The sequence below is a fragment of the Cyrtonyx montezumae genome, unplaced genomic scaffold (assembly GCF_038088225.1).
Source record: "Cyrtonyx montezumae isolate F1298 unplaced genomic scaffold, pur_monq_1.0 scaffold_21, whole genome shotgun sequence".
Classification (NCBI taxonomy): domain Eukaryota; kingdom Metazoa; phylum Chordata; class Aves; order Galliformes; family Odontophoridae; genus Cyrtonyx; species Cyrtonyx montezumae.
Genome location: NW_027071948.1, coordinates 3,009,002 through 3,035,133, shown reverse-complemented (window position 1 = coordinate 3,035,133; position 26,132 = coordinate 3,009,002). Strand labels below are relative to the sequence as shown.

Below are 26,132 nucleotides of genomic sequence, written 5' to 3'. Positions count from 1 at the left end.
GCGTTTAACGCGGGGCCGAGGCGAGGCTCCGCCCGCAGCCCCGGGGCCGGGCGGGGACAGAGCGGCTTTGTGCGGCCCGGCAGCCCCGTGCCCGGCCCGCCGCCCCCCCGCGCCGCCTTCCCCCTATTCTTTTAAATCACTTCCATCCACTCCCGCGATTGGTCCCGTCCCCCTGCCGGGTCACGTGCTGCCGCCTCTCCACCAATAGCAACGCGGGATACTGGCAGGCGGCTCCGGCCTGGCTGCGTTGCTGGGGTGCCCGCTCGCTGCGTGCGTGCGTGTGTGAGCGAAGGAAGGCAGAGGCGGAGGCAGCGCTCGGCTGTGTGCCCGCCGCACGGCCCCCGCCCCGCTCCCGCTCTCCCCGTGACGATGCCCCTGGGCTGCCGCCGCTGAGGCACCGCGCGGGGACCCCCACCGACCGCCGCCCCACAGCCGGAGGGGATCCGCTCCCCGCCGCCCTCTCCTCCTCCTCCTTCTCCTCCTCCTCCCCCCCCGCCGCCGCTTTGTCCCGGCAGCGACACGGAGCCGCCGCGGATGGTGTAGCCCCGCCGAGGTAAGGTGGGCGCGGGGAGGCTGGTGTGGGGGGGGGGGAGCGCGGGCTGCCTCCTGCTTTTGTATTGTTTTATTTTTATTTTTTATTTTCTATAGGCATCTATATATTTTTTTAATTTCAAAAAAATTTTTTTTTTTGGTCTTCCGTTTTTTGTTCCTTCGCTCCGTAACGAGCGGAGGGAGGGCTCCCCGGGTGAGGCCGGAGTTGCCCGGCGGAGCGAAGGGGAGGAGGGGAGCTCTCCTGGCGCGGGGACACAAAGGAAGGCGCTCGGTGCTGGCACGGACCGCCGCGGGGACGCGGAGCGAGCGGGCACAGCTCGGGGTGAGGGGGGGGAGCGGGGGGACGCTCCTTCTCGGCCCTCGTTTTCCCGTTGTTTTTCCGAAGCGCGGTTGGAGCCGCCGGGGATGAGAAGTAGCGGGCGGCGGTGGGGGTTTCGCTGCTGGAAGCGACCGCCGGAGGAAAACAATGTGGTTCATTGTTGGGCGCCTTCCCCCCCCCCCCCCCCGGGTTCGGGTTCGGGTTCGGGTTCGCACGCCGGGTGCTGTTCGTGCCGGGTTACGGGCTCGGCACGCGGAGTTTGCCGTGGAAACGGTGCCGTTCCCGGAGGAGGGGGCTCGGGCCGACCGCGGTGCTCCCCATCTCTGCCCCGGCTGAGGTCGGTGCTGTGTGCGCTGATGGGGCGGGCAGCCCCGTCCGCCGGTCCGGCGTTACCCACGGCGAAGCCGGGTGACATCATTCGCGTAGTGTGCCCTTGCTTAAACGCAGGTTTTACCCGGATAAAAGCAAACGCTGTGTCAAAAGAAATACGCGTTGTTAAAAGGCTCGTGTCAAACGCTCGGATGGATGGGCGATGTGTAATGCTTTCTGTAGTTCTAGCATTACTAGGCAAACATTGGTTTTGTGTGCGCTGCTCCCTTAGGATTGAGAAATCCGTGGTGGCTGAGAGGGGTGGCAGTGTTTCTATAATAATAAAAGCACTTCTGGTAAATACATCTTCCCTTGGCCTCCCTCCCCGAGTCCGTCCTGGAGGATTATGGACGGAGCTGGTGGAGATGGGGGCGATCTCAGGGCTTGTGTTGTCGGTTGCTGAGTGCTGGAGGGGAGGAGGGAGGTGGATGCACACAATGCCCAGGCTGGAGCTCATTGTTCTGTGCGGTGCACTGCTGTGTTTGGGACTGTGCTCACACAGACAGAGCTCCTCTCCTTTGAGCAGGGACAGAGAACAGGGAGCATTTCCTACCTCTTTCCTCCTCCAGAATGGCCTTTCAGTAACCTTGTGAAAAGCCGAAATAGCTGACGAGAAGCTGGAGGATGCCAAAACGTTCTGTGTGCTTTCCCTCCTCCCGGCCTGGTACTGGGAGCCAGCGTGAAGAGAGGGAGCACACGAGGTGAGGCTCATAGTGCTCTCCTTCCAGCCCCTCTCAGCTCTCTCTCGTGCTCTGCCACGTCCCCCACACCCAGAGAGAGCCCCGCGATGAAAACCGTGGGGGAACGGCTGCCAGGGGAAAGCACATAAACACATCGGGATGATGGAAGTTAAAGGAAGTGCACAGAGGCCAGAAGGTGGTTTCAGTGTAGACAGTTTCCTTTCTTGATTGCTTAATGCTTCTTGTTTTTATGTTGGCATCTGTAGAAACAACAATTGCAGTGTGTGCTAAGGCTGTGAAGGGGAGGGCTGGGGCTGCCCTGGGTCGGGTGTGGGCAGTGTGGGGCTGTTCAGGGCACCTGTGGGACAGTAGGAACCTTGTGGGTGTGCAAAGAGGGAAGGAGTGAGTGCTGAGGAATAGGTGCTGAGGTGTTGGGTCCTCTGGAAGAAGTGTGGAGAGGAGGCAGCAGTGTTGAGAGCTGAGCGGAGCACCGGGAGCCTTCCAAGTTGTTTGCAGCTCTGCCCTGGCTACGGTCAGCTTGGTGGCTTTCTTCCTCAGTGTCCTCACTGGGATAAAACAGGGGATTGCCCATGGCTTGATGTTGTTTTTTTTTTTCCCTACTGTTCTACCACTTCCATAGCTGTGTAGTGGCTAGCAATATTTTTAACACTGTAGGTCATTGTCAGCACAAATGCTGTGATTTGAGCGCACAGGGAGGCACAGTGCAGAGCCTGTGTCTGTGGCTTTGAGTCCAGATTTGTGCTGTTGAGTGACCAGGAGAGAGGGAGAGCTCCATCCGAGCAGGGCCCTGATGTCCCTGTGCTAAATGGTGTCCAGTTCTCCAGCAGAAAAAGTAAATGGAGCTGGGAGAAACAGAGCTGCCTTCAGTAGCAGTTCTGTTCTGGGTTAACTAATGGTTATTTCCTTGCATCCAGGAGTTTGTTGTACCTTGGGTTTTCGGTGTGCTGCAGGAGTCTGTCTTGTGGAGAGCAGGCTGGCTAATAATTGACAACATTCACAGTTGTGAGCAGAGATTGTGTGCGTAATTCTTAACGTTAGTTACAGCTTAGGTAAGAAAAACTCTATTTTGATGTTGCTGCTTAGTTGGTATTTAAAATAACATCCTATTTTTAAATGTACTATCATAGCTACAGAATGCATCTCTCTGTTCCATCCATACTGGGCCGTTGTTCTGCCCATTAAAGAAGTTATTTCACTTTTGGGAGTGGGAGGAAAAAATGTGCTATGAGCATATAGAATTTTGCAAGTATGTGTTAGTGGCTGTGTAATAGCACAGCAGAACCTGTGTTATCTTCTCAGCAGAGCTGTTGGTACATTAAGATTGCCTGAGGGTGGCTTTGATTTCATTACCTGCCATATTTAAGGACACCGTAAGCTCCAGAAGCACACTGAGCTCTGCGGTGCTGGCTCAGGAGCACAGGGCTTGATTTGTAGCTAATTTCAAGATTATAAGGAAATAATGCTGAGTAGAAAACATCGCATTAATGTTATCCTGAAGCAGGGTGAGTGAGCAGCTCTGCGTTGTGAAGAGGAGACCGGAGTTGTAAAAGCTGTTACAAAGAAAAAACATTCTCAAACTTTGCTCAGTGCGTGTGTGTTTTCTGACAGCTTCTCGAAAGGAACCTTGTTATCCATGAACGTGAAGTGGCTCAGCTCTAAGAGGGATGAAGGGGGTGCATGGGCTGTCCGGCTGTGGTTGGGTGGGGTTGGGGCCAGCACGGTGCTGTGCAGGACGTCCTGGTGTGCCTTGGGCTGATGGAGCTGCTGGGCACGGGGACCCGGGCACGGTTTGTGCTCCTTACACCAGATTTCCAGCAGCATTGTATACAGGCTTTTGTAATTTTGGTGGCTGTGTCCAACTGCTCTTTTCAGAGAGGCTGATGTACGAACAAAGGAGCAAACAAGATATGAATGCTACGCCGGCTCCTTTTGGTTTACAATTGTTCTGAGGCAAAGCATTGCTGTTAGTGACTGGAAAAACAAACAGGTCGAAATATTAGCTGCCTGTTCCCTGTCTCAGTAGTTGTTTTTTTTCTGAATGCCTGTATCTTAGTTCACTGAGCATCTGGAATGGTGTGGTGACCGAGTGAGAGGAGACAGTGGCATGGGTGCAAGCAGCAGCTTTCCCTTTGTGCCAGTGGGGCTGATGGTGGCTTTTCTTGCATGTGAAATGCACTGTGTGGGAGCTGGTGCTGCTCTGGACGCGTGCATTAAGGACTGTGTTTGTGCTTAGCACCTTGATTCTGTTAAAAGGGCGACCTGGGAGGTGCAGGTCAGCTTAGGCAGTGCGAACCTCTGTTGGACTCCAGGTAAACTTGTAATTGAGTCACTGCAAACCAGGTAATGGTTGGAATGCTCTGTCTGCCTTTTGTTCTTACAGAACTGGAATGAGAGAGGCATTTAGCTGTGTAAAACGCAGGGCAAATGGCAGAAAGAGATGGCTGGTTCATTTTGAGCTTCTTTTTAATCTGTTTTGCTTGAGCATATTTAAAAGATGTTACTGTGGTGTTACGTTTAACCCTGGTACTGACAGGTCAGGCCTGTTTAACTGTGCAGCCAGATTTCTAGTTCACACTAGAGAGCGTGAGGTGGTGTGTTGTGGTGCATGCAGTAAGGCTTGGAGGGCACGTTTATTTTCAAGACCTGTGGTGCTAATGAAGCTGATGTTCCAGTAATTCTCTGTGAGTGGCAGAGCTGGCAAGTCCTGATGCTTGCCCCCTGCATCTGGTTCCTTCTTCCTTCCCCTGCCCTTGTAGCACTGAGCAGGCAGGGATGTGCTGCCTTGCTGGCTGCCCAGCCAGCGTGAATGCCGGGTTCTGTCTGGCCATGCCTCAGTGGGGATGTAATGAGGTGGTTTTTTTCCCATCCATTTGCTGGTCTGCACAAAACTTCCAGGAATGTCGGTTATTGCTGAGATGACTGTCGTGGTCGGCTTGGTTGGAATTCATTGTGCACCAGAAGTTCCTGGTGTGGGGAGGGGGAAGGAAGTGAGGGGATCGGGGACTTCTTGTTTTGTTTTCCCTGCGAGAAACAGGGTTAAAGGAGGAGAAAAGAAGTTCTGTCATCTCATGCTCACGAATGCTTTCCTCTGGTGTGGCTCTTGGAATAAAAACCCACTAAGTCTGCAACAAGTGACTTGCCTGTAGTAAGGCTAATTGATCTGAAGGGACTGAAATTTAGAGTCAGTGGATCTTATTTGATCTCAGATTCCTTGTGAGCCATGTATATTAAATTCTTAAGCAGTTATTACGTAGTAAGCTCTGGATCCTGCAGTCAGATTTCTGTATGTGGAGCTCTGGCCCTGTGTCTGCGTGCAGGGGAATGGAGGCAGGAAATCTACCTGGGGGTCTGCTGCTCACATAAATTGTGCACTTAACCTGTACGTATTTGTGCCTCAAATGTGATGAGGGCCATTAGTGAGTTAGTGCAGCTTCATGAGTGCTGGGAGCTCTACAGCTTATGAGAGGTGCCATGTATCTCAGAGGGACAGCGAGTTCATGCAGCCTGCTTCCTTCCCTCTGGTAAGTGGTTCTGGGTGCTCAGCACAGAGTGCCTGGGACCCCTGGGACCTCATCTCAGCATCTGTATTTCCAGTCAGTGTGTGCTGTGGCTTCCTGGGCCTTATGTGAATTGACAAACTGGCTTGGGTGCTGCCTTAACCAAAGCTGCCTGGGCTTTGGGCAGTGGATGCTGTAGCAAAGAGAAGTTTCACGTTCGTTAAGTGACAAGCATGTATGTGGGTGAGGTGAAAGGTGTTGTCAGCATTGAAGTGGTGGTGGTGGAGCTGCAGCTGAAGGCACTGGAGCAGAGTTGTGCCCGGTGTGGGTCTGTTCTGCGCTGCTTCTGAAGCTGCTCTGTCTCGAGGCTGAGCTGTTTTGCACCCGAGTACTGCTGGTGTTGCGTGGCTGCATTGCTGTGTAATGCAGAGTGATGGTGTGGTGGAATGGGCAATTAAACCATGTGTGGTGGTTTCTGTTTCTGAGTAGTGAATATTCCTTGTGTTTCTGGGGTTGTCCTGCGTTGCAGGCAAGCAATTAATTCCCTGGTTAGAAGAGAGAAGGCAAGTTTAGTTATTAATTAACTATTATGGAGTGTTGGGGTATCCAAAACTTTGTACTTGATGTTATTAAATATTTTTAAGAATTACAGGCCTTCAAAAAAGCGTACAGGTGACTTAGCACATTTAGGAGTGGGGATAAACCAGAGGCTTTTAAGGTGATCCAAACGCACAGTGATAGTGGAGCTCCCAGCTCTTGTGTTACACGATCTCTCTGTGCCAAGATGGCACATCTTGCATAAAATGAATGCAGTGCCTCCATTAGAGATCTTCTAATGAGGTCGGTGCAGGAGACTTAAACGCTTAATCCTCATTTTTACAAACCGGGAGTGAGATGCAGCAATCTAATTTACGTCCTCAAGGTCATTCATTTTCACTTGATGGAACTTAATAGACCTGCCTCTGACCGCTGAATTACGCTGCTCGCCCTGCGACGTGAACCCTTCAGGTGTGAGGTTTGGCCACTGCATGAACCTAGAGCTCCCAGAGCATTTGGAGATCTGAGAGTCAAAAGCCCGGCTGGTAGGAGCCAGCAGGGATAGCATGGCTCACCTTAGGGCAGTTTGGAGCTGGATGCTTAATTTCTGATGGCTTTTATTTTTAAAACACACAAGCTGGTTTGTGGTGTTCTGGCTCTTAAACTTGCTGTGATCTGCCCCCTCTATCCGTGGTTAATGAAGGAAATCTCCCCCTTATTCTCCAGAGCAGTTTCCATGGTAAACTAGATATTCCCTGCTTGATTCAGCTAAACTCTGGGCGGGAGCCACGGAGGGCTTCCAGCTGATGACAGTGGAGAAATGGTTTATGGCTGCTCTAGTGTTGGCTGGCCAGCATGGAGTGGGAGATTGTTCCAGAGGTTAAGCTTTAAATCAAAGGAGTTGAGAGAAAAGGGTGAAATGTGGATAACCCAACGAGGGTGAGTGTTTTGAAGAAATGTGGGTTGGAGTATGGTAATGCAAGTAGTTCTCCTAAGCCCCAGAGGGAAATAAAACAGCCTGGTGTCTGAGGAAAGAGAAAATGGATTTAGGGCTGCTCTGTTTATATGCAGTCTCTTGGAATTGGGGGGATTTTGTGATGCGTGGTTCTGGATGATGGTCTGAATAATATTTGGATTAGTGGAGGGCTGAGACAACTGTTACCATATGCTCTTGAAAGAAGGGCTAGGCAGGATCCAGCTTCTCTTCTGACCTGCTGGAGCACTTGTGGCTGCTGCTTGGCCGTTTCCATCAAAGCTTTCAGGTGATGCAGGAATGCAGGCAGCAGCAAGGTGGTGGTGCAGTGATTGTAAACAGACGTTGTTTTACTTGTACCAGTCATAGGGAGATGCTAGAATTTCAGTGACCTTGCTGTCTGTCTCACATCCTATGGCAGCCAGTAGTAATCAATGTGGTTTGTGATATTTATCATCCCTGCTCGCGTTCTTTCTTTTTTATTTCTGCCCGTTTCCTCCCCGTGGATGCTGGGCTCCCACCTGCTGCTGCATTTTGGCACTTAGTGTGTTTGCAGCTATTGCTTTTCTGAGGGCACAGGGCACTGTCACAGCCACCTTCCCTGCCTGACTTCATTGCACACTGCTGTTAGCAGCGTATCTGCTTGTTTTTGTGGAGGGAAAAAGTCATCTGACGATGATTTCCTGCTTCTCTTGGTGTTGAATTGACGTGGCCTTTTATTGTTCAGTTTTATTGTCTCACTGTGTGATCTATGAAACAAATGGAAGTGGCCCTGCTTGTGTCCTCGTTGGATGTCACTTCTCTCCGTGCATGCTTCAATTCATGAGAGCCCTGTACTCTTTCCTGAACTAATTATTCATCAAATAACTACTTCCGTAGCTTTCTGTCCCAAAGTACAAGTTCAGTAAGTATGGTGTGGAAGGTAATTACTTGTGTGTACGTGTAGTGAAGCCTTCTGAGTCCTGATAAATTACATTCACATTTTTCCGTGCTGGGATTTTTCCGATGCCGTAATGCACATGTTGGATATCCTCAGAAAGAAGGGCTGGGAGGATTTTTAATGAATGAGGCCTCTTGTTTGTAACATCCTGTTGGAAATTAAACATGTTTCCTGTATTAAATCCCACAGATATTTTAATTAGGTCACGTATTCAATTCCTGAAGATGGTAAATGGTCATGCTGTAAGCAGACAAGAGGGGCTGGAGGGCTTGTGTGTTGGTCCTTCAGAAGAGTTTAGATGCTGGTGCTGCACTGTTTGGGCTGTGCTTCTGGCTCTTGGAGCGACGTGCTGCGTGAGCGTGAGCTGAATCTCTTTTGGCCGTTGTATTTTTCTGCTTGCAGGGTAGGTGAGCAGTGTGTGTTGGCTGTGGAGGTGATGAGCAGGATGAAGAGGCATGGCTTGGCGCCTCAGAACCCAGAAAACCGGTGCTGGGCAAACCTTCAGCTGTGTCTGTGGGGTGATATTCAGTTTTATATAAAGGACTGGCAAGCTGTAAATAATAATGAAGTGTGGGGAGAGGCCTCTTTGATGCCTGTTTGGTACTTCTCGGTTTCAGAGGCGATGCTCCATGGTTTACTTGTTTGGGTTTTCAGCAGAAAATATGCACGGTTAGGCTTTGTAATAACGGGCTGTCTCTTAGGTATTGCTAATGGAGAGCTCCTGTACTTAGTCTCCCTCTTGTTACTAATTGACTGCTTGCTCGTTCAGAGAGCTCTCGGAATCAATACTGGAGATGCATTCTGAGTAATGTTCTCTCCACCTCCTTATGGAGAATGAAATTGGGGTTTTGCTTTTGGGCATACAAAGGTGAAGACATAAATGTTGAATGAGCTTTTCAAGATGGGAAGAGGTGATGTCACCCATCAGTAAGCGCAGGAAAGGTTGTTTCCCATGCATGTGTTTGCCTTTGTTGAAAATGTTTCTTCAGAAAGTGGTTTTGTAGGAAAGTAAGCTGAACCTCATTTAAATGTAGCTCTTACAAATCAGTACGTGGTTCAGTGGGTGGGTGCAAAGGCTGAAACACTCCAGCTCCTTTTATTGCTGGGGAAAGAGGAAGGAAGGGCTTCAGAGGGGAAAGTTAAGCAGAAGAGATTAATACTTGCGGTGCAGAAAACCGATTGATCCTTCTGTGATCTCAGGCTTTCTGTTTGAAGTCCAGCCAGGACTGTTCTCTGTGTGGCTGGACGTGTTCCCGAGCTTGGGTAGCATTTCTCTCCGGGCTGTGCTCAGGAGAGGAGGCTGTGGCTGCAGTGAGCCTGTGCCACTGCTGACAACAGGATGCTCTCAGCTAACTCTCGATGCCATAGCGTTATCAGGAAGGAGCCCTTTCCTTTTGGACTCAGTCTGCTCTTTTTCATCTCTGGAGATGGAGCTCTGGCAGCAGGAGGCATTGGTGCCAGACCTTCTGCTAAGAGCTTGAATGGAAAGGTTTCCTCAGGAGCATCAGAATTTACTGTGAATGTGTGGTGGGGTGTTCTTGGTGTGCTCTGTGACACCCGTCAGACCCGGTCCTCCCCTGGTCCCGTGCATGTTCTGTACACTGCCTGCTTTATTCTGTGATGATGATGCGGAAAAAGGACAGGTGGTCAACAAACCATGCCAGTGGGAAAAGCGGGATGAAAAGCTGAGGTATGCAAACATCATTCAGGAACAGTGACTTGAGGCCTTGGGGGAGGGCCCGCTTCCTTTCCTTCAGCATTTGGGTTTTAGTTTACAGAAGGTATTGTAGATTTAGTGAGTAAGGGATCGGTGTGGGAAGACATCGCATACACGTCCCCATGTGGCAGCTGCTGCTTAGTTCCCTGGTGCTGCTGGTTCTCAGGTCGTCCATTCCTCCTTGCAGACCTGGGGGAAGCCATCCATAGCAGAGATTCCCACAGCTGTGGCAGCACACCTCTGTTGGGAAGGGCTGTAGCTGCTGGCAGGTTTGTCAGAGGGAACTTGCAGAGCGTGGTGTGTGGCTGATAGGCTTGCTCTGGTGATTTGATTACTTATGAATTTGGACTGTAGATAAATTGGCTGTCAGGGTGGGCTGTTAAGTGCTGTCTCTGCCGCACAGTACAACTGTATTTTTATTTTCCTTTAAACTGATATCAGAACAAACCTCTGCATCTCTGGGGAGTGCGCACTGCAGAAGCTTGTGCTGGAGGTTCTCACATTAGTGAGGAACTGCTTAGAGATAAGGGCGTGCAAAATACCTGACATTAGCAGGCAGCACTGGGTAATGAGATGCATCCCGTCCTTCAAGAGGAGCACCTGAAGAGCTCCATGACTGCAGCTCTGCTCAGCCCCTCCAGCAGCTGTGTTGCCATCAGTTGCACTTGGCTGTTATCATTTGTTGCCTCTATTCCTGGAAAGGCAAAGCCTGTCACAGTCTTGTATTTTTTTTTTTGACAGTGCTGCTGCCCACGTTTCTGTTTTGCTAACTTGGCTGTCTGAAACCTGATGCTCTCTTGTAGGAGGGAAAAAAATTTACAATGCATTTAATTCTCAGTGAAATGTCACAGCTTAAAGAAATGTGCATTAGATCACCAGGTTTAATTTGGCTAGCTTGTCCACGTGCTGTTTTTCCCCTCCAGCATATGTTTTCTTGCTGTTTTCATGGTGTGAAAAGAGTCCACGCAGGGCCTTTGCTCGTGGCATAATCCAAAAGGAGCTGATGTGAGAAATGTACTGGTTTGGGCAGTGTGCTCCTCAACGGGAGGAATGTCACAGCTCACCTACAGGTGCCGTCGTTCAGTGTGCATTGGGTTTGTTCATTGGGGTTATTTGTGCTTTTCAAGAGGATTTCTGTTGTTAAAACTTTCTGTTGTGACTATAAAGCTCAGAGTTGGACAGTCGATTCAGGTTTGGGGTTTGGAGAGGGGCTGCTTCTCTATGAGGAGCAGGCTTGGTGGCTGGCACCTCGTGTGATCAGTGGGGGAAAAGCTTTCTGAAGGCGTTCACACAGCTTGAAATGCTTCTGCCTGGGTTTGGAAGAACAGGGCAGAACCGTGGGGCAATTGCTGGGGGAGCTTGGGAGCACAGCGTTGGTGTATGGAGAGCTGATGCCTGAATGTGCATGGGCCTGTCTTCAGATGAGCTTTTTAATGTGAAAGCTCCCCTTGAATTGCAGGCTCTGGTTAAATGATGGCGTGAGGTATCTTTAAAAATAGCAGATGTATTTTGTGTCTGGTCAAATAAGGCTCTTGGCATTCCAAACTTGAATGAAATCTGTGTTGACTTGCGTCTGACAGCTCAGATCCTGTGTTACTTGGGAAGGAAAATTGCTTTCCTCCTTCCTCCCCTTGCATTCTGTGGTGGCCTGCTACAATGAGCAATCTTGTGCTGGATTTTCTGTGAAAGACCCACATCTGTAACTCTGTAAGCATGCTTCAGTTCAGCAGTTTAAAAATAGCTGCTCTAATGCTTAAACTAAGGCAAATTATAATTTGTGGAAACTAATTTTTCAGCATGAAATGGTCTGTTGAGCGCTTCTCCAGCTCGTTTCTGTGCACTTCAGTTTGCCAGATTAACAGAGCTATTAATAATTGCTGCTCTTGCCTTTTTGGAATGAGAGCTGGTAAGCACGGAGCTATACGTAGTTTGTGTTTTTAATTAAACTTGTACTGGGATTATCTTGTATTACCAGTTACCTTCTAGAAGATTACATTCATAAAAGGTTCATCAGTGGTGAAGTGGAAGAGATTAAAGTGATTATTGGCATGTTGGTCAAATTATTTGTTGCTTACGCAGCATTTGTTCTCAGGTTCAATTTGCCAGTGATGGCAGACAAGTTAAATGCGAGCGTCTGAATTCTCAGGCTGCTGTAGCTGAGCAAACCAAGCTGCATTCGGGAAGGGATGTTCAGTTGTTTTCTCTTTCAGTTTTTCTAAAGCAGTTCAGTGTTTGGTGTTTCTGCGTGGTTATTTTGTGGTGGTAGTCCTGATGGTGTGACCAGAAAAGTATTCTGCTCAAGGTAAAGCGTGGAAGGCACAAACGAGTGTGGAGAGCTAATGAGTGTATTCTGGAGAAGATTGCTTCAATTACATCAGGCCCATAAATCCTCACTGCTGGGGTCAGGCTGTGTGGGGAAGGCAGAAGGAATCCTGGGCTTAGATAACATGTCTGCATCAGATGCTGGGTGTGATGGGATGCATTTAGAGCTGTTCAGAATTAACTGTGGCATACAGCGATAACGAATGCGGTGGGTGCTTCTTATCAAAACACATTAGCAAGTGTTGCTGCGCTTGAATGCCTTTCGTTGTTAGGGGTTCCTGTTCATCCTAAAGCAGTGTAAGTAAATGGCATCCATTCTGTGGTGATATGAACAGCTCCTGCATGCCTCACGAGCACTGGTGGTAGTTGGAGTACACATCTGTTTAGCTCTTAATAATGGGTACCAGGCAAGCTGTGGAACTTGGAGCTACAACGAGGGGAAAACAAGCACAGGAGACAAGGATCTGACCAGTTTCACAGCCTCTGTTTATGCAAATACATAAAGGTGACGTATGGGATGGATTCTTACGAGGCAGGTAAGTCATTAGTGGATCTATTAAAACCACAAAATGCTGTAGGAATGCATCACGCTGCAGTCAGCGCCTGTGTGTGAGCTGGCAGTGCTGAGCCCGCTGTTCCCCTCATCTCAAGTTTGGAGGCATGTAAGATGATGGGCAGTTCTCACTGAATTGTGTTAACGTGTTCAGCTCAGCTTTGTCTGGCCTCCTCTCCATCCCACAATGGCGGTTGCTGTTGGCTGAGGCACGTGCCTGGCTTGCTGAATGTAGGCTTGTTTGCTGTGTCTGCGTTGAGGAGTCCTGTATTGAGTGAGGTGTGTGTGGGCTGACTGTGACAACTCGTGCGTAGTGATCATTCGTGGTGTTCTGCTGGTGCTGTGAAAGCACAACTCCTGTCCGTTTAAAAAACAAAGCCTCCTCCAGAAGCAGGCTTTCATCACACAACTTCTGCTGAATGCATCGCTCTGTTTAGAACCAGAACTTTTTTTCCTGTCCATACAGATGGGCAGAATGTAGCCGTGGTGGCAGTTTGCTCCGTGAGGGAACTGGTGTGGATGGGAAGTCTGAACTTTGATCCGAACACGGAGAGCACAGACATGCCTAAACTTGGACGTGCTGATTGTATCAGCCATTCTGCCTCCCAAATGGAGCAGCTTTGAGAAGTATGTGTCAGAAGGGAACGTGAAAACAAAAATTAGCATCAGCTCTGTCTGCATTTCATGCATCATATGTCTCCAGACTGTAAAATGTTAAATGCAGCTTCTCAATCATTAAGGTTTAGCACAACAGAGAGATGTGTTGAGATCCCAAAATACGTACTGTATTTAATACATAATGCAAAAGGGAAATCTGTTTTCTTAACATAAGAACACGAAAATGGAGCCAGCTGCAATGTTATGCCACCCAAACACTGCTCTGACACTTAACTTCTAGTGCTACATTAAAAATTGATGCTTTGTTCTCCTCCTCACCTTCCAGCGCGCTCTTAATTCTTTTCAGTTCTAAAAAGTTTTTATAGAACAACTGTTCAAGCATTTATGTTTGTTTTTTGTTTGGTCTAGGCTTACACGGAGTATGAAGAGCGAGTTTGTTGAGGTAGGGAAATGGTACGAGCAGTTGTGTTCTGTAATTAGCTGAGTCTGTGAGCAGGAGAATTGCAGGAGTCTGTAAGCTCAGATGAAGCCTGTGATAAGGAGTAGGATGTACCTTGGCTGCAGCAAAATCATACCTAGGATCAAGTAAACAATATATGAAACTAAGCTAGTAAAATGGAAAATAAATGTGTAATTATATCACAAATGCAAGACAGATGTTGGGAACCCAGGGATTATCCAGGGCTGGTATGAGAAGCATGTAACAATCTGATGCTTGTTTGAACCATATGTTAGCTCTCAAATGTGAGTTATGTACCACTGAAACAGTTCAGGATACTAAAAAAACACGTTCTTATACTTTCTCCTGAGGATTAGGAAAGTAGAGGGGTTAAGAGGAGATTTACAAGGCTGTCAGAGCGTCCTGCTAGGACAGGAAGCATTTGAATTGAGCAGGACACGGCGCGGTCACTGCAGCAGATCCTTCTGCCCCAGTGGCAGTGTGCAGGTAGCCAGGGGGTGGAGGTTCCTCGCTGTGTCACTGCTGGCTTTTGAGACCAAGGAGCTTTGTGCAGCTCCCCACGTGGTTTTAGGTCTGACTGTGAGCTCTGGGTCTTGTTTATAAAACCTCTAGACTGCTAAACTCTCATGTGTACGCGTTCTTATTGCAATGGATTTAAACCAGCAGGAAATGTGTTCTAGGTGCTGCCCCAAAATAACCCTAGCCAACTTTTTGTCTGTAAGTGATACAGTCTTTTTGTTTTCTCTAGAGAAGAGTGCAGCAAGCCTCTTGCTCCAGTTGTCAACCCCAGGTTAAACACACACAAAGATGACATGGCTGAGAGCGCAGCGCTTTCTCTTGTGATGTGCTGTTTGACTCTTGTGTTTGCATACTGGTGTGTTTTGGCAGCTTTATCTCGAAGCGAATAGTTCAAGGTTTCTGAGATGTGCTGAAGATTGCTCCTTCTGTGTGTGTTGTAGTTTATTGTAACTCAGTGGCCTCGTTGAATTGAGCCTGGCTCCGTAGTGAAGGTTTCCTCCCTTGCACTCGGTGTGTTGTTCCGCTCCCTTTTCTTCCTGCAGCACGGCAGTGGATGCTGGGCAGCCTGATCTGCTGCAGTCATGGTCTGCTCAGGTGCCAAAATGCTTCCTGGGACACTGAGCCTTTCAGAGCACAAATTAAGGTCAGTACTGAAAATGTTTTGATTCAGAGTGGTTTATCTACCTGGCTAATAGGGAGAGATCTGGGAAGAAGAGATAGGAACCTAATGAATGGGAAGATATCTTTAAAAGAGAAAGGACTGGCCAGATGATTGCCATCACAGGTTGACTGTTTCTAAAAGCAAACTTTGGGGATAGCTACACTGCCTTAAAAGGTCTAATTATGTTGAAGATGGAACGTTTATATGAAGGGTCCCACTTGGTACTCTTTTCAGTTGTGTTTTGATACCATTATCTCTTGGATTGAACTATAGGAAATGGCTGCAATGCAACCAAGTGTGTGTTGGCTGGCCTCCCACACATACCTTTGAGGAATAAGAGTGCAATTGGAAGGCTCGTGAGCACTTAAATTTTACTGTCTTGTGCCCTGGTGCTGTGCTTGATGGAGGCTTGTGGTATGAAGCAAGGTGGGCCTTACTGCTAACCAAGGGGTTTTTTTTTGTTTGGGTTTTTTTTTGCATCCTGACCACTCCTAGATCTCTGCTGGGACAGAGGAGGGTGCTGGGCCGCGAGCAACCACGGTGAAGTCTCGGTAAAGAAGCATGGAAAGGAATCCACATATGGCTGCTGTGTGTGCTGCCAGCTCCGTGCCAGGCCACGCCGTTCTGGAGCAGCACGAGGAAGATGTTCAGCTGGTGGCAGCACTGCAGGACCTGGGGGGAGCACACGAGGCTCTCAGGAGGAGATTGAGAGTGGACTGAAGCAGACGTGTAATGGGTTCATGCTTTTGAAGTAGTTCTGGAGCTGTAAGGGAGAGGAAAGCGCTTTCAAGAATGGAGTGAATAGTTATGGAAGGTTATCTACCACTTGTTGAAATGGTTCCTTTTGTCAGAGAGGAGTGTTCGGGGTTTGAAGCAGCGTGGGGGAGTCAGGAGCGGCGGTAATTGCAGAATTCCTCTTCATTTGTTTACTCTGTGGCTTCAGACTTGGCATGCGCTCATTTGGATGTCTGTGAAAAGTGGGTGTTTGTCCCGAAGAAACATATGTACGGAGGTAGAGCTTCTGGTTTCAAAAGGATTACCTCTGCCAAGTGTAATTTCAGACAGATACTGCATACCATCATCTCCTTGATCCTTCAGGGGGGTGACCAAGAAGTGTTCTCCAAGCTGCTGAGCACATCAGCACAGCTTGGGGCTGCAGTCTGGAGCCCTGCTGGGCTCTTCACCACCACTTCCCAACAGGGCTGGTGACCTGGGGTGCCTAAAGCACAGCAGTACGTGGGGCAGCCCATTTCTCACGAGTCCCAGGTCTTTCAAGTGCAGTACCTGTTTTTCCTGGTGTGAAGCAGGTGGGACAGCAGCAGGGGATTAGGCAGCACAGCATATGCATGCATGAGGTTATCATAAACAGTTTTAAAGCATCGGAGAGCCGTGACACTCCTGGCAGCTGATGAGCCCTGGAGCTTTTTTGTGTTGTACAATAACTTGGCACGTGTGGGTGTTCTGTTTTGCACTTCTGATAAAGTAGCTCTGGGGAATGAGATGTTCTGGCTAAAAGTGTGGCTCGGGCTGCGGAAGGGAGTGAGGTGCTCCAGCTGGGCATTTCTTGTTGGTAAAACACAGGTGCGTACGCTCTCACCCCCCACCTTTTGTGTGTGTGTATATACATATGCAGCATTTATTGTGCAAACAAGGACGAACAAATACTCATGGATCACTAGAAACGTCTGTGCTGCAGCAGTTTATCCTCACCTCTTAATTCTATTTAAGATGGAAAGTGCTTACTCGGGTCACTTGCCCAGTTTGATACTTTCCTCATTTTCAGGTCCCCTGGGTAGTAAAGGCTTTCCTTACCTCCTCGCCCCCATTACCACATGGAAGCACAGGCTGAGTTTCAGAAATACCAACTCAAAGCGATGTGTTCCACCCCCACCTTTACCTTGTCAAATTAACGTGATGGCATGTTTCACTTCTTATGCTAAAGAGATTCTGATCTTCAAAGACGACTTTCAAAAAGACACGCTGGTTCAGCCAAGCAGACTAATATTTTAGAAGGAATATTACCTGTAATAAAAGAGACAGAGTTATGATAGTTTGATGCATTAATTTTAATAACTTCTCGTACAGCTCTCGAGTTGAGCTGTGTGAAACTGAAGGGAGACGTGGCTCTTAGTTGGAGTGCAGTGTATCTGTACCCCACGTGCAGCTGTGTTGCAGCAGTCCGTAACCAGGCTGCATGAAACCTCATGCAGTGGTGCTGAAGCAGAGGTGGGAGCTCCTTTCCTTAGCTGTGTTTAGGACTTGCATGGCCTTAGAGTGCTGCTGTTTGTGAGTCCTGCCCTCCAAAGGGGCAGTCAACCTATGTTCAGTTCCACTTTCTGTCTGGTGGTATGGTGCTTCTGCTGGGATTGAGGGGAGGTTGGTTTCCACAGATGGGATATTAATAGAATATGCTGTGAAATGCCAAACTTCATTTATCGTAGTGACCATCCATAAGGTAGCAGGTATTCTGACTGCATTTGGGTTTGTATTCAATGAAACATAAGCAGGGCTGTGTGAGGTCCACCTGTAATGCTGACAGCAGCTTTTTATGTCCCGTGGCCTGGATTTTTTTTCCTCGTGTTGCTTTGTCACTGTGTGTGGCTCATGAGGCAGTGTCTGTGTTCTGGCAGAAGATTCTGGCTTGTGATAGAGAACTGTCCTAAATGTAGGTGACTGCCTTCAGTTAAGCCAATATCCCTAAGTTTTTTAACGCTTTGATCAACACATTTTTGGTTCCTTGGTGGCAATCAGGTCTTGCATTATTAGTTTAACGAGCAATTGCATCCTCTGTCTGCAGTTTATTTGGTGGAATGCAGCAAGTTTGCAAATGCATATACAAATACAAAAGACGTAATTCTGCTGTAAGGAAACCTCAAACAGAGCGTGCTTTGTGGTCAGTAGCACCTTGGGCTGGAGTGCAGCCCCGTGGTGAGCTGCTGTGCAGTGCAGCAGGTGCTGAGCTGGAGCTGCTGGCTGTTGAGTGTGCAGAAGGACATCTGCAGCGTGATTCCCCCTGATGTGTGGAAGCAGTCGGATAATTAAGATGGCAAACCTCGGAGATGGAACATCCCCTCCCTCATTCCTTCGAAAATCAGCGACATCATTGAATCAAGGCTTGAAAAGCGTGCTCTAAAGCCAGAACAAACACCCTGAAATTTTTATCATAATGGCGCTTTTAAAAGTCCTAAATGTCCTCTATTTAAAATGAAATTCTTTTGTATTAACCTGCTTTCATATGCTAGCTTTCACCAGACTGCAGAATTGCCTGATTTGACTTTCTAATGTAACTGTAATGAATCTTCTGGGAAATGGAGCGATTGAATGCGTATCCTCTGCAACTCCATTGTAAAACATTCTGTCAGATCTGGCTGTATTTATATATTTATATTTATTTCAATATATATATTTTTAGGGGAGAGATGTCCCAGTCAGGTATGAAAGGCCAAACCTGATGTCTTCTCTAGGGAGCACCCGGAGCTTGGACACTGCAATGTGTAATATCACCTTAATTAAATATATTTCCAGCAGCACATACATAAATATGCTGGGTGAGGGTAACACGGTTATATTAAACTGGGATGTGCTTTTGGAGAGAAAGAATAAAGATGAAAATTATTGGCCTATAGTCGTGTAATGGGCACAAACAGAGCTGCTGTGTGTTATGCATGAGGAGATAGCAAGGTGAAATATCTGTGAGCCTGATAAAGGCTGCATGCATCTGTGTATAATGGACCATAAGGACACTTCTTCTACAGACATTATTGTAATATAAGCATTATATTCTGTGCTTTAATGTAGCAGCTGGTGAGCTTTTTCAAGGGGATTTCTGTGATACTGGGCTTTTTGTGTGTGACTGCTATATCAGTCGTGTTTGTAATTGCTGTAACGTAGCTGTGTTTTATCCCTGTGAAGGAAATTGAATGCTGGAGTTTAAATATGAAGAATTTATTCGTTAAATCCTCCCATTATAATTAGCCGATGCTGCTATTTCGAGATGGCTAGCTGCAATTGGAGTTTCTAAGTGGAAGGGTCTTTCATTTAATGCTTTGACTTTGAAGATTTCATTCTTTGGGAGCCATTGAAGTCCAGTGTTGAAGGTATAGATTTCCTTTTCATTCTAAAGCAAGGCAGGGCTCAGCTGAAATGTCAGGCTCGCTAAGTGAGTTTCAACTATTTGATTTATTTCTGTAGTGTGACAGAGGGCGGAGTGTGTGGTGCTGTGGGTTTTGGTTACGTGGGTTTTGTTTTTTTTCCTTCAAGCAAAAGCCGTTTCCTCCATGCAGTGTGTGTGTATGGGCTTTCCTTTGTTGTGGTCGGTGTTTTGTTTTGCTGGAGGTGATGGATGGTGATGTGGGGCTGAGTAGGGAGCAGGCTGGGGGCTGTGAGTTGCTGACTGGTGGCAAGAAGGTGTGGGACAGGGTTTAGTTCCTTTGTCACGAGTGGCTATTTTTTCATAACAGCAGCTTGTGATGTGTTGGAGCATCTGATGGGCCCTCCCGCGAGAGGACGATCGTACTGGAAAGTTATCAAGCTATGAATCATTTACGCTAACCCCTTGTGAAGCACAGCTTGCATTTTTAATGAAGGATGATTGCATTTCATAAACAGACCTTTAAAAATTAAAATAATATTGATCTCCTTTCATTTAGCTCTATAACAATAAGCTCCGTGTCTTCTTCTGATAGCTGCAGGATGGATTGTTTTTAAGAATAAAATGTATTATACCAAAATGTACACAACTCTCTAAGTAGAGGGTATGTTTTTTGAGATAAATATCTTATGCTGCTCTGCTTGTGTGGAACATAACTTGTGAACAAAGAACCATGTGAAAATGGTTTCATGTAGTGTATGCGAAGAGAAGGGTGCTGTTCCCTAGCGCTGTTCAAGAAGCATTTAGATGAGGTGCTAAGGGATTTGATTTAGTAGTTGGGTAGGGATAGTGATAGGAGGATGGTTGGACTAGATGATCTTGTAGGTCCTTTCCAACCTTATGAACCTATAAGGGGAATCCTGCTCCGATATCCTCTTTGGCACCCAGCAGCCACTCCTCTCTACTTCCATTTCAGGTCAGCAGTGCCAATTATGTGTGCTCTTTCCAGTCCACCCCATGACTAACCATACACAAATGCTGTTGCATTTTGTCCACATTGATAGCAATCAAGGTAATTGGTTTTATGTCATCTTGTTGGTTTTTTTTAATTCTGTTTTGTAGCCCTACAGTATGCATCTTTAGGCTTCTTATGCCCTCAAGGTGGCTGTCAGTGTGGGGTGTGACGTGGGCCATAGGGCTGTTGGTCCCTCCAGGCAGTTGCACAGTGCCATTTAATTATGAGCACATCTGGGCTGAAGGTACTTGAAGGCCCTAGGCTGATCTGCTATTGCCTATGAAATCCAAGAGCAAGTAGAAGCAGAAGCCAATGTCGTGATAGCTCATTTCAGTAAGTGACATCAGTTTTAAGCTGTACACGAGCTTGGGAAACAGTTCAAATCTAATAAGTCTGCTTTTGATCTGGAGTTGTTTAGAAAAGGTTCTTCCTGACAAAATCTTGGGCTTCCAGATGGTGCATGAAGGGAACTTGGTGTAATTGGAGTGCTCAGATCTGGGCACTCCAGAACACCTTTTTAGCTTGGACGTTTCCCTCATAGTTCTTCTAGGAATTGAGACAGTCTGAGGTCACAGAAATGGTGCCAGAAATGTTGACCATCCCCAGCTGGTAAATAGCAGAGGTTGCTTTCAGGCTCAACTGAAAACGCAGATGTCTTAATCTCATCTTCTTCTGTCACATGAGTTGGGCAGGTGAAATAAAGGCCGACATGGCACAGAGAAGCTCTCCTGTGGACTCATCCCCATCCTGCATCTGTGTGTTTCTCCCTTTCTCCTTTCCCGCCGTTCCTCGCATCCATGCCCACAGAGAGCAGTTCTGTGGGCAGGAAGATGGGAGCCTAAAGCAACCCAGCCCTTTGTCAGGGCAGCAGACAAAAGCAGTCCACGTTTTGAGTCAAAGGCTTTGAAACACTCAGTTACTGCTTCAGCATCTCAAACGTATTGCACGTGTTGCCGTGTGGCTGGCGTGCGTGCCGCCTTCCCGTGCCATTTCTCTACCAGTTGTTGCCATTTTGCATTCTGTTTCTGTAATCGCTTTGTATAAAATGGCTTTATTGTTCGCTGATCAGGTGCATCCTGACATAAATAAAACATTGGCAGTAATTGGTTGTGACAGATCTTCAGTGCTCCCTCCTCGGCGGTGCGTGCAGCCCCTGACAGCTCCGCGGCAGCGCCCGCTCCTCGCACGGGGCCGTCCCCGGGGTAATTGGCTCTGACGGGCACTGGTTGCTGCAATAACACTGATCCATGAGCCTGTGCGAGCTGCATAACGCCTGGAGGATTCTGTACCCATCAATATGTCCTCAGCTTGAATCGGGGGTTTTTTTCATAGTCTTTCCGTGGCAGTTTATTAAAAGAAATACTTGCTCCATTACGGTGTGTTCGGGATGTACAGAGCCTTGGCTAGCATGGCACGTGGAGACGCCGTCCTGCAGTGCTGCATGTAATGTGCAGCTGGTGCAGGGAGAATTCTGCCTGCCAAGGGTGAGAGAAACTCACAGTGTGAGGCTCTTACTTCCACAGGTTTCTTAGTCTCAAAATAATGGGGTGATGAAATGTGATAGCGACCGTGCTCTTGCCACCAGTGGTGATGTGGCCAATGACCGAGCTAGGGAAAGGCAGCTGTGTCCATGTTAGGTGTGCACCTGCAGTTGGCCAGTTAAACCACAGGGCAAGGCATGGTAACCTGTGCTCTTTGGGGTATCCATTTTTAGTAGTAGTTAAGGAAACGCTTCGATCAGACCTGGGCTACGATGGCTGGGAAGCGTTTCTGGAACGGATCTCTTGAAGTTGTCTAATCACATGTTAAAGAAGACTTCTCCAGTCAGTGCTGGGCTAAGGGTTTGCTTTTGATTCCCATTTTCGTCTCAGAAGCGAAAGAATGGCGTGTTGAGGTGTGAGTGTGTTGTTTTTGAATAGTCTGAGGCACGGCGTGCCCTGCGGTTTGGTCTCCTGGTGTTTTGAAGGAACAGGCACTGAAATGTTCCTCTGTCCATTGGATGAGCACCAGGTGCAAGCAGAATTTTCTACCAAACCTTTTTTTTTTTCTTTTTGGTAGTTTAGCTCCCCTGGAAATGACTGTAACCAGCTGAAAATAAACCATTCAGAGGCAGAAAGAGCTGCTGGGAAGCTCTCTCTGCTTCAGAAGCTCTTGAAGCACAGTGATGCAGTGTGGGAGCTGTCCTTTTCCCCTTTCATGCTGTCGGTGCCATGAGTGGCTATACGGGCTCTGTCCCTCACTGACGAAGGTCTGGGTCTGTGCTCAGCTCTCCTCACAGCCCAGCATATCCAGAGGTGAACTTGCTGCCTCATTGACACAGCAGAATTGCTTTCTGTCGAGTGGCTGTGTCTTCCAGGTAAGCCTTAATTGGAAAACACATTGGAATTTAAAATAATTCAGGCTTTTTTTGTAATGGTATTGATTTTCAGCTTTATTCTCCTTCCAAGAACCAAAAACAGGGAGTATCTGTTTATCAAATTCACCCATTAAAGCTTTACAAGTCAAAAATCAAATTGCAAAATGCAATTACAGGGTAATCGATTAATGTAATTATGTGTATATTTGACTAAAACTAGGTTCTGAAACATTACCTTTGGAATTACAGAATGCATTATGATGGTAAACCTGGCAAGAAGCACGCTGCTGATGAGTGCTGCTGCTGGGTTGCATCCTGTTGGTTAGGTTTGCTTTCAGTATGAGCTAGCATTCCAGTTAGTGTGTGAGCTGTAAGGCAGATTTTACTTTATGGAAGTGCAGTTTTTATTGCTGTGCGTCTCTGTTTAGCTTGGCATTGAAGGAGGCAGTGCACTCCTAATGCTGTCACCAACTGCTCGCTGTTGGATTGTCTTAGCTAGAGGAGCTGCTTCTGCTGCTGGTGTGTATATGAAGAAGGATTTAATTAGAAATGGCCACGTTGCAGTCAGAATGGCAGAAGGCCCCATCAGCACCCTGAGGAGCACCGTGCTGACTCCGAGGCCTGCTTTGCTCCGTCCTCCAACCGAGGTGTGGCACAGTAAAGGCTGTGGAGGAGTGATGGGTGGTTGGGTGAAGCCTGCTCCTTGCGTTGCGTGCTGCTGCGCAGGAGATGTTAAAATTGCTGGGTCTGATCCATGTGCTTTCTGATGCCAGCAAGGGGCCAGTGGTGGTGGGCGAGGGATGCTGATCTGCGTGGGATCTGCACCACGGAGCAGAAATGTGGGGACTGCTGTGCTGCCCATCGCTGGAGCATTAACATTGCTTATCATAACTGTCAGTAGAGGTCACAGTCTTGCTGATCCAGTGTGAAAGCTCCACAATCTTGTTACCAGATACTACAGCGCAGGAAAGAGGATTACATAGCAGCAATAGCTCTAAGAGCATCGTTTATTGCTCTCCGAAGATGGCTGATTTATTTTTCAGGTGTATGAATGACAAAAACCAGAACTTGAGTTAACTGATTATCTTAACAAAATGTTTCATGTAATACTTGAAATATGCTCTTCTAAATAACCCCATAATGATCCACAAGCTTGTCTTGGCTTAAGAAGATTAAGGAATTAACGTCAAATTACAGACATAACTGCAAATAGTATTTGGTGGGCGAGAGCTGGTGGACAACTGACAAACATGAAGTAGTTTTTTGGGTTTCTTCCTCCTTAAGGGATGAAGCCCAGCTGTCCCTGACCACACAGGTACGTGGGGAGCACTGGGCAGTGAGCCCCAGTCCTGCACTGTACGGGGATGGCTGCGGATCCAGGCACTTCTGCGCTGTAATTGAAGGTGTCACTTCAGTTCTACATCAGATTTTTGTAGGTCAGCAAAGCCCAGGGAAGGCAGCAGTCGTAGGGGCCAGGCTGCGTGTGCGGAGGGCTGGCTTTGGTGCAAGCAGTGATGAAATGCCTAAGAAGCTTGTCTGTTACATAATGCTAATGGAATTATGGTTGGATAAACACATTAATGGGAAGGAGGGGAAGATGCGCAGACTTGGCAGTGGGAGGCATTAAATGTAGCTGCTGAAAGCTGTGGTGTAATTCTTGAATACGTTTTTAATTTCAGTGTAGCTAGTTTAAAAATAGCATCTAATAAGTGGTAGTTCTAGCTGTAAATGGCTTGCCTTAATTGTTCCATTTTGGTCAGGTGAAAGGGAAAAGAGAGGTGTGAGGAAATGCCCTCTAGCAAAAGAGGAGAGGCACCAAGACCACGGGTCTGTTGGTTGAAAATCAGGTGCTGTGTTTCGTATGTACAGTGCTTTGCTTGTTTCAGAACCGTAGTGGCTTCACAGGAAAAAAATTCTTCATGCTAAAAACTGTGGCAAGGCTATCGATCCTTTTGGAAGGAGGAATTGGTTCTGAGAGATGTGGTTAGGACCTGTAGCTATTAATGGCTCTGGCCGCGTGTGCCCTCTCATGGCTGCTGCTGTTGGCCGCTGGTTTCAAACCCTGAATTGGTTCTCGTGTTAACAACTGCTATAAAGCTGCAAGCCTTGCGTGTGCAGAACTTGGGAGCAGTGAACGGGAAATGTAGTAGGCATGTGAGCTGTGTGTGACATTTAATTTGGATCTTAAAGCTGTGGTTTTATAGCTGTCGTGGCTCAGAAGCCAGCATCTTTAGAAATTAAATGATGAACCCAGCAGTGTGTTGAGTTGTTTGCTGCTCGTTTCCGTCAGAATATTGCCAGAGATGAATGACGTGCAGGATGATGGCAGCAAAAGTTTGGGATCTTCATTTGAACCAGTGTGAAGAATCTGCTTTTCTTGTGCATGGGTCACCCACCCATGCAGGTGTATTTTCATGTCTTTTAGGGCACATAGGATAGTGGCTGCTTGGGTTACGGTGATGAAAGCTAAGAAGCAGCACGCATTGTCCTCCTTCAGAACTCTCAGCTTCATCTTTCAGTGACACAGAGCGTGCATTAGGGTTTCTGGGTGCTGCTCCTTGCAGTGCAGGCAGCTCAGCCTGTGTCTGTTGGCTGTGACGGCTGCAGGCTGAGGTTTGGCCTTACTGCTTGGGCAGTGGAGGAGCAGCATCTGCACCTGAACACTTCCCTCTCAGTAAGTGTCTCGATGGAAGATGGGTTGTGGTGGAGGTTTTCCCTTATTTTCCTGGCAATGGTTGAGTGCACAGGAGAGGCAAACCGTCGTCTTCTGCTTCTTTGGCTTTGGTGAGCTCATTCAAAAAAACCACCTTGTTTTAACTCCTCATTTCTCCTTTGATTTATTTTCAAGGAAATGGCTCTTTGAAGATAGCCCTGAATTCCTACAGCCCTTACAGTTCTTAGAGCTGCTGCCTGCGCCTAAAAGCAGGGTTTTCAGGAGATCTTTGTGAATCCCCTTAGATGGAGGGTGAATATCCTCTTCAAAGAAAGATTAGAAGGATAATCATAGATTTTTCTGAAACAGAAGATGTGTCTGCTCTATGAGATATGTGAGTAAAGCTCAAGAGCACGACCTTGTGTGTTTACCTGCTTTTCCGCCAGAGACGATGTGGTCCTCGGACCGTGGGATGGAGCGGGGGGTTATGAGCCGTGGTTATGAGCTGAGATTGCTTTTGCAGCCCCCCAGAAATCGCTTGCATCAGGGAACTCGCTCGCTGTCCGCAGCCAGCAGCTGAGTCTCTAGCAGGAACCGCTTGATTTGTAGCACTAAAACACAAAGACATCATTAAATTCTATGGTCTGTTTTTCGTCGCGTCCCCCTGCTGCCCTGGGCTCAGCTTTGGATGGCGTAGGACACTGAGAGTTGTGCACTGATAGTAGTTACTCGTCAGATGCCATCTGCATAGCTCCTTTCTTGTAGCAGTGTTATCTTTTGCATGTACCTGCTTTGAACAAATCCTTTCTAATCAATGAGCAAGTATTTAATGATGTATTTCACACAACAGTAACTTATCCTCATTTGAGATTCAATTGGGCCTTCTAATAGTAGCTTAATAACTAAGTGGATTTTTAATTAAGTAACTAACATCTTACGCATTAGAATCTTTTACTTAAAAATAGTAATTAAAAGCTGCCATTCGTGTGGCTGTGAGCTGATCCTGGGGCTGTGGCTGATGTTGCAGGGCCCAGGGATGGCCCTTAGTCCCCATGTGGGCTGATGCAGCGAGCTGGGGCGGTGGCAGCTTCCCTCTTCCCTTCATTAGGCAGCAAGGCATGAAGTCTTGGAAAACAAAATGTAATCTTTATTCAACGTGAGCACATTCATCCTCCTTCAAAGTGAGAGGCGTAGCGATTTCTTGAATAGCTTTGTATCTTAATTGGAGGCAGTAGCTTACTTTGTCAAAGCAGATTTCGGGGGAAGATTTATTTATTTAT

The 26,132-nt window shown here is 47.6% G+C and overlaps 1 protein-coding gene across 2 annotated transcripts in view; it reads left to right on the top strand.

Moving 5' to 3' along the window:
- Positions 1 to 486: 486 nt before the first annotated feature.
- The window catches only part of RERE (arginine-glutamic acid dipeptide repeats), a 161,411-nt gene continuing 135,765 nt past the window's right edge, over positions 487 to 26,132 (top strand). For both annotated transcript variants that reach the window (XM_065737992.1, XM_065737990.1), the window contains exon 1: positions 487 to 553. The gene's annotated coding sequence lies outside the window, so the exon portion shown is untranslated. The remainder of the gene's footprint in view (positions 554 to 26,132) is intronic.